Consider the following 7,757-nt stretch of genomic DNA (forward strand, 5'->3'; position numbering starts at 1 on the left):
GAGGAAATTGGGTGGGGGAGTTGTTTGGGATTTTTTAGGTATATTTTTAGGTGTTTTGTAGGGGTATTTGGTTTTATTGTAGATATTGGGTTATGGAGATGGTGGGGTGATGGTTTTTAATTGTAAATGTTGTTGTTTGACTGTTTGTGTATTTTATTGTTGTTGTTAAAATGTGTGGTACTCCTGCAAGTTGTGGAGCAAGGTGTGGCTCATCAGCAGCTGGGTATAAAGGGGTTTTGTCTTTTAATGGTTGCACGCTTCTCTCTTTTGTACTTGGTTGGGTTGCTGGAAAGGTCACACCTGCTTCACAGGGCAATGGAGTTTAATTGTCTAAATTGAGCTTGAGAAATAAAATGGAAAATGGGGTATAAAAACAAAGTCTGCCTCCCATGATTTAAAGCCTTGCCGCTCAGGGTCATCAGGGCATATATATATATATATATAGGTGGACAGAGCCAGAATGCATATATATATATATATATGGTTTTTGTCATAGTACCGGCAAGAATTTGAAACTACTTTCACCCCTGGTTATATCCTTTTTGATGTTCTTTTAGCTTTAGACAGGATATACTTGCATTAACATACTTGCTTAATATCTGAAAAATTGATTACTACATGATGGCTTCACCAATCTGTATTTCAAGGAAGTGGGGTTGAGAATCCTCCAATAATCTGCATCATTTGCTGGCATATTGTAACTCACTGTTAACATCATACACTGGGTGCTGAGCTCTCCTTGGTGATCGAGCTAACCAGGAATTAGGAACGATGTTAAAGTCATATTTAGCCTTTATCACATTTTGTGTTGCATATTTAATTTTCCACTCTTTGACCAGCAAGACCTAAATTCACCATCATCTCCTTGTTTTTTTGGTCTATTGTTGTATCCGTGCACACAGAGTAAAATAAACTGCTGATCATAAATCTTCACTACTGCAATCAACCTGTGAGCTTCCTCACTGGTGTTATGGTCCATTATTTGCTCTGAGAATGTGTTAAATAAAACACTTCCTCCTGTGTGGCACATTACTAAAATACTAAAAATGACATATTATTCATTACTGGAGTAACTGGGATTGATGAAAAATAATGATACATCATGTTCTCTGAGTATAATATCTTTACCAAAGTATGTTTTTAAATTTAAATGTTTTTAAATCTACCTGGAAATCCTTCAGTGTCACACAAAGAGCTCATTGTTTACCGTCAAACATCAAAGTCATATCAGTTCTCTATTTCAGTTCATTATTATTATTAAAAATGATGGCAGTGTTAGATAAATGAAACGGTATAGGCTACAGTAAGTGTTAGCATTAGGCTAACATATGCTAAATTCATGGCAATCAGTAGTGTGCTAACAGGCAGTGGAAACAACTGTTTACTTCCAGCCTGTCAAATATCAGCCAGAGGAAGACAGATAGTTGTACTTCCATAGGGCCACTTTGTCAGGGGAATGGCCAAATAATTTGGTATTTTCCATGTGACTCAGTATCTGCTGTTCTCTTCATCGTCCTCTGAGAGCACACAGAGCGTCCTCTCACCCTTTCTGCACAAATTTCATCTCCTGCTGTAATTTTTCTAATGTGACATTATGGCCTTCATCATCTGCATTATGATGTAAATTTAGGGCAGAAATGCCATTAATTATTTTTTCTATTCCCAATCTTTTTCATTGGTATATTTTTTGCCACATGCAAGGCTATTTTTCTCATTTCAAACTTTAGAAATTTCCAGTATTTCCCATGTTCATCACTTATTGAGGCCATATTCCATTATTAGTATCTGATATCAGCTGTTTACTTTTATGAACTGAGTTATTAAACATCCAATAGCCTACATTCCTTCTACTGCTACAGTTACTAACATTTAATCTCAGCTTCATAATTTCATGGTCTATCTCATTTACATTATTTGTAGGCTCTCCTGAAATCAGCCAAAACTGCCTGTCTGCTACATGTTCATGTCTCCACGTGTTTAAAAGCTTCATCCTGCTACAGAAGCTGATTATTTTATTTTCTGAATGATCTGTTTTTGAGGGACTGCGGTCGGTGATGTTAAACCAAACCGCACTGAAGTCACCCCTAAAATCAACTTTGCTAAGATTTTACAAACAAGGAGTTACTGACTCTGGAGCTTGAAAAAGGCGACTGGACTTCTTTTTGTTTCTTGAAGACGTTTCACCTCTCATCCGAAAGGCTTCTTCAGTTCTCAACCAAATGGTGGAGAGACCCAGGTATTTAAACCCCTGTGGGCGTAGTCCCCTGGAGGTGGTTATGACCCTCTATTGATCATGTGCGTGAACACATGTGCCCAGGTGTGAAGGGGGCGTGGGTCATATTTAATCAGTGGTTTCAGTTGAAACCAATTTAGGACTCCGCTCCATTGTTTCCTGTGGCCTATTGAGGTCACTGGAACAAAGGTGTGAATGGGGGTTGAGACGTCTGGGAAGGGAGCTCAGGACAGCACTGTAAGCGGGGGAAAGTTGGTGACGTAATCCACCTCCTCTGTTCAATGATGGTTGTTCACAGTGGACATAGATGGCTTCTTTCACTCCTCTTTCAAACCATCTGTTTTCCCTGTCCAAAATGTGAACATTGGCATCCTCAAAAGAGTGCCCTTTTTCCTTCAGATGCAGATGTACTGCTGAATCTTGTCCTGTCGAGGTGGCTCTTCTATGTTGTGCCATTCGTTTGTGAAGAGGCTGTTTGGTTTCACCAATGTAGAGGTCCGAGCACTCTTCACTGCACTGAACAGCATACACTACATCGCTGATCTTGTGTTTGGCGGGTTTGTCCTTGGGATGAACCAGTTTTTGTCTTAGGGTGTGACTTGGTTTGAAGTATACTGAGATGTCATGCTTGGAGAAAATTCTTCTGAGTTTCTCTGACAAGCCCGACACATATGGGATGACAATGTTGTTCCTCTTGTCCTTCCTATTCTCTGTAGTTTGTGTTTGGCCTTCATTCCTGTGCATCTTAGCTGATTTGATGAAGGCCCAGTTGGGGTAACCGCATGTTTTGAGGGCTTTCTTAATGTGTGTGTGTTCCTTATGCTTCCCTTCTGCCTTAGAGGGAACACTTTCCGCACGGTGTTGTAGGGTCCTGATCACCCCAAGTTTGTGTTCCAGGGGTGGTGGGAGTCAAAGAGGAGATACTGGTCTGTGTGTGTGGGCTTCCGGTAAACTTCAATGTTGAGGCTTCCATCTTCCTCGATAAGCACCGCACAGTCCAGGAATGGTAACTTGTTATCTCTGGTGTCCTCCCTGGTAAAACGTATGTATTTATCCACTGAGTTGATGTGACGAGTGAAGGCTTCTACTTCATGGGTTTTGATTTTGACCCAGGTGTCATCTACATATCTGTACCAGTGGCTAGGTGCCATCCCTTTGAAAGAACCAAGAGCTTTACTTTCCACTTCCTCCATGTAAAGGTTGGCTACAATGGGAGACACTGGGGAGCCCATGGCACATCCATGCTTCTGTCTGTAGAATCCATCATTGTATTTAAAATATGTTGTGGTAAGGCAGAGATCTAAAAGTGCACAAATCTGATCTGGGGTGAGGCTGGTTCTGTTCAGTAAGGAATCGTCTTCCTGTAGTCGTCTTCTGACGGTCTCCACTGCCTCAGTTGTGGGTATGCAAGTGAAAAGTGAAACCACATCAAAGGACACCATGGTTTCATCTGGATCCAGTACAAGATTCTGGACCTTGTTAGTAAAATCTGTAGAGTTTTCAATGTGGTGGGGTGTGATGCCAACAAGCGGTGATAAGATGGTGGCGAGGTGTTTGGAAATGTTGTAGGTGACCGAGTTTATACTGCTGATAATGGGTCGAAGTGGGACTCCTTCTTTGTGGATCTTTGGGAGTCCATAAATGCATGGAGTGGCTTCTCCAGGGTACAGGCGGTAGTAAGTGGGGCGGTCAATGGCTTTTTCCTTTTCAAGTTGTTGCAGGCAGCAAACAACTTTTTTCTTGTAGTTGCTTGTGGGATCACGTCTCAAGACCTCATAAGTATTGTTGTCACTGAGGAGTGTAGTAATTTTGTTGTGGTAATCCGATGAATTCAGCACAACCGTGCACCTCCCCTTGTCGGCTGGCAGTATGGTGATGTTTTGATCCTTGCTTAGGGCTGTGATGGCCTTCTTCTCCTGAATGGTGAGGTTGGATGGAGGAAGTCTTGCACTGGCGAGAGTGGCTGAAACTTTCATCCTGATCTGTTCTGCTACAGGATGAGAAAGTTTGTTATTTCTTATAGCGGTTTCTGTTGCTGTGATGAGGTCTACTATAGGAAGCTGTTGTGGGGCTATGGCAAAGTTGAGTCCTTTGGCTAGCACATTTTCTTCTGGTTTGGTGAGGACCCTGTCTGATAGGTTCTTCACCCACTTTCCTTGGTTTCCATTGCTTATCGTGTCGTCCTGTTTGTTAACAGATGAATGGTATGCCTTGGTTTGCAGAGTTTGAAATTTACGTAGTTGTCTTTCCTTGCCTTTGATGTGTTGTGCGAGCTGGGCTTTGTCCACAAATGTAGAAACTTCTTCTGCGATGGTGTGAGGTAAGAGTGATGAGAGTTTCTGCTGAGTCTGGTGGATTTTGTTCTGGAGTGCATCTATGGTGAAATGGACCTGTCTTATCCTTTCACTCAAAAGGTGGTTCTGTGCTCTCCATAGAATTTGGTCAGCTCTATGTCCTTTTACTGTGGACCCAAGGTGCAAACTCTTGGGAACCAGTCTGGACTGTCTGCATCTCAAGTTGAAACGAAGGTGGTTCCTGTAGTCCGCTAGCTTTCTTGAGTCCCTTTCATACTCCCGCACCAATTGAAGGGTGTTCCTCCCAAAGTGCAAGGCAATATGTCTGTGTAGATTCTCAGTCATCCAGGTCATAGTAGTCTCTGGAGCTTGAAAAAGGCGACTGGACTTCTTTTTGTTTCTTGAAGACGTTTCACCTCTCATCCGAAAGGCTTCTTCAGTTCTCAACCAAATGGTGGAGAGAAACAAAAAGAAGCAAAAAGAAACAAAAAGAAGTCCAGTCGCCTTTTTCAAGCTCCAGAGTTTTCTATGACCTGGATGACTGAGAATCTACACAGACAAGGAGTTACTGAGTTTTTCTAAATAAAATTTCAAAAAGTGTTCTCTGAGAGACCATTATAACCATGTTACCCAATATAAACTCATATCCTGTCACTTCAATAACAGGAAAAGGCCACTTTATGCTTTTTGATTCTAAAATCTTTCCTTTGAATGTATCTTTGAGAGTGGCTGCCCCAGCAGAGGGAGCCGTGCAACAGCCAAAGATCAGTGGCCCATTAATTTCTCCAGAATGTTAAATAAATTAGATTCCTGTAGTAGCATTAGGACTAACCCTCCATTGATGCCCTTTACTAAGCCACCCCTGTGTTAGTAAAGATATATTACAGAAATATGTTTTCAATGTTAACAGTACTCATTGAACCAAAACCATTGTAAGCATGCTGTAAAAGATTAATATCCTGTGATTATCTGTGGTATTAAAGTTGTCTAGTTTTCATAAGCAAACTCTTCTGGCATGGAAGTTTATATACGAGCATAATTTCTCTCAGAGAAATTATGTTATGGAATAATGGAAATATGCTTTACAAGAATAAATCACTTTATTATAAAAATTGGGTGGACAACATTGTGCTGGTTAAACAGCTCTGCAGTGCTGATGGAAATCTCCTCACATATGGTGACGTTTAATCCAAACTCAGTCTGCAGAGGTGTTTGATGCTTCATTAACATTCAAATTAGTGATCCACTTAACAGCAGCATACTGACTGATGATGATGTCACCAAAAAGAGACGTTCCAATAAAGTGATAAAGACAACCAGCTCTGCCCTCTGGAAGCTCCTATTGGTCTTCTTTATGTGGAGAAATTCACTGGAACCAAATTTGGCTGCATGGAGGGAAAATCTGCTTTAGCAATAAAGTTAAGCAAGTTTCTTTAAAAATACTACAAAATACAAAGAAAGTAAAAAAAGACATTGGAGAGGTATAAGCCTGATATGAACTATTTTGTTCTTTCTGCAAGTTATACAGTGAAGCTATTTCTCATCTATTTTATCAGTGTGAGTGCGCCAGAACGTTCTGTACTGATGTACAACATTGCATTACATTTTTCATACGACCCTAAAAGATTTTAATTCCAGTCTAATTCTGATGGCCAGTTGTGGTCATTTAACTTTAATTAAGCTCTTAACGTGATGAGAAATGTGCTGGTTTTGGCCAATTATTTGGTTATACATAAAACATATGTATAACCAAAAATGTGCTCATAAAAAATGGCACATTTTTCCTCTACAATAGCCATATTATTATTATTAGTGACCCTGGCCCTGACATTAGACTTTAATAGGCTTTCAGATCCAAACAATTTCCCATATGAGAAAAGACCCCACAAAATCCAAGAGGTAGGTTTTGCTGTAGGTCCCCTCTATAAGACGGTTTAAAATTATGCAAGTTAATATTTTACTTCACTAGTGAAGATTCTATGGAACACTCTTAGTTAAATGAAACTGTATGAAACTGGATCTTGTATGGGTGCAGAACTAATGAAATGTGTTCCACTGATGGTTTTTATGGCACAGCTTCAGATTTTTCAGAGTTACAGTCTAATCTAATCACATGCTGAGACTTTCACTTGATGTTACTGTTTATTTTGGCAGCTAACCTTGCAGATTCAGGTGAGTAGTTATTTATGATTACAATTAAATCCAGCTTAAAAATAATTGTGTATTATTACGGATGAAGACAGCATTGAAATTAGGCCCACTTTTGCAATATTAAAGACATGCACCCCATGTTTATATATATATATATATATATATATATATATATATATATATATATATATATATATATATATATATATATATATATATATATATATATATAAAACATGCAATATTCTCAAATGCACCATTATTATTTTTCCATCCATCCATTCTCTTCTTTCCTGTTTGGGGTTGCGGGGGTGGGGTGGAGCCTATCCTAGCTGTCATAGGGTGAGAGGCAGGGTACACTCAGTACAGATCGCCATCCTGTCACAGGGCTAACGCAGAGGGACAGACAACCATTCACACCTATGGGCAATTTAGAGTGACCACTTAACCTAACCCCAGTAACTGCGTGTCTTTGGACTGTGGGAGGAAACCCACGCAGACACGGGGAGAACATGCAAACTCCACTCAGTGAGAGGCCTGGGCCAAGGTGGAATCAAACCCAGGCCTTATAGATGTCATTCTAACTGTGAGGCAGCAGTGCTAACCACCACGCCACCATGCTGCCCACCATTATTTTGGTGGGCAGCACCAAAATAATGAAAAATAAAAAAAAGAAAAGAAAATAAATTATTTTTACTAAAGGGAGTTTTACTGCAGACTGGTGACAAATAAAGAAATGAACCCATATGTCGAAGGGCTGATTTAATGACGTATAACTTGGAGATTCAAAGCCAAGGAGCACCGAAACTGTTGTGGTGGGACATGATAACCCAACATACTATTAACTTCAGGTTGTTGGACATCCTGTGACTTTAACCCCACCATGGGTGAGAACCACTGATCTAATTTTATTTATGTCCATGATCTGTCTTCTTTAAATTTGCCTTTGTTTGAATCAGTACAATGCAAACTTATTTTAAGGTATCAAATAATAATGTAGTTTTATTTACCCTTTCTCTAATTCAATTTTCTTAATAACCACTTTACTTGTAATTTCACCACTTATCCCTAGAGGGTCT

The sequence above is a fragment of the Archocentrus centrarchus genome, chromosome 1 (assembly GCF_007364275.1).
Source record: "Archocentrus centrarchus isolate MPI-CPG fArcCen1 chromosome 1, fArcCen1, whole genome shotgun sequence".
Classification (NCBI taxonomy): Eukaryota; Metazoa; Chordata; class Actinopteri; order Cichliformes; family Cichlidae; genus Archocentrus; species Archocentrus centrarchus.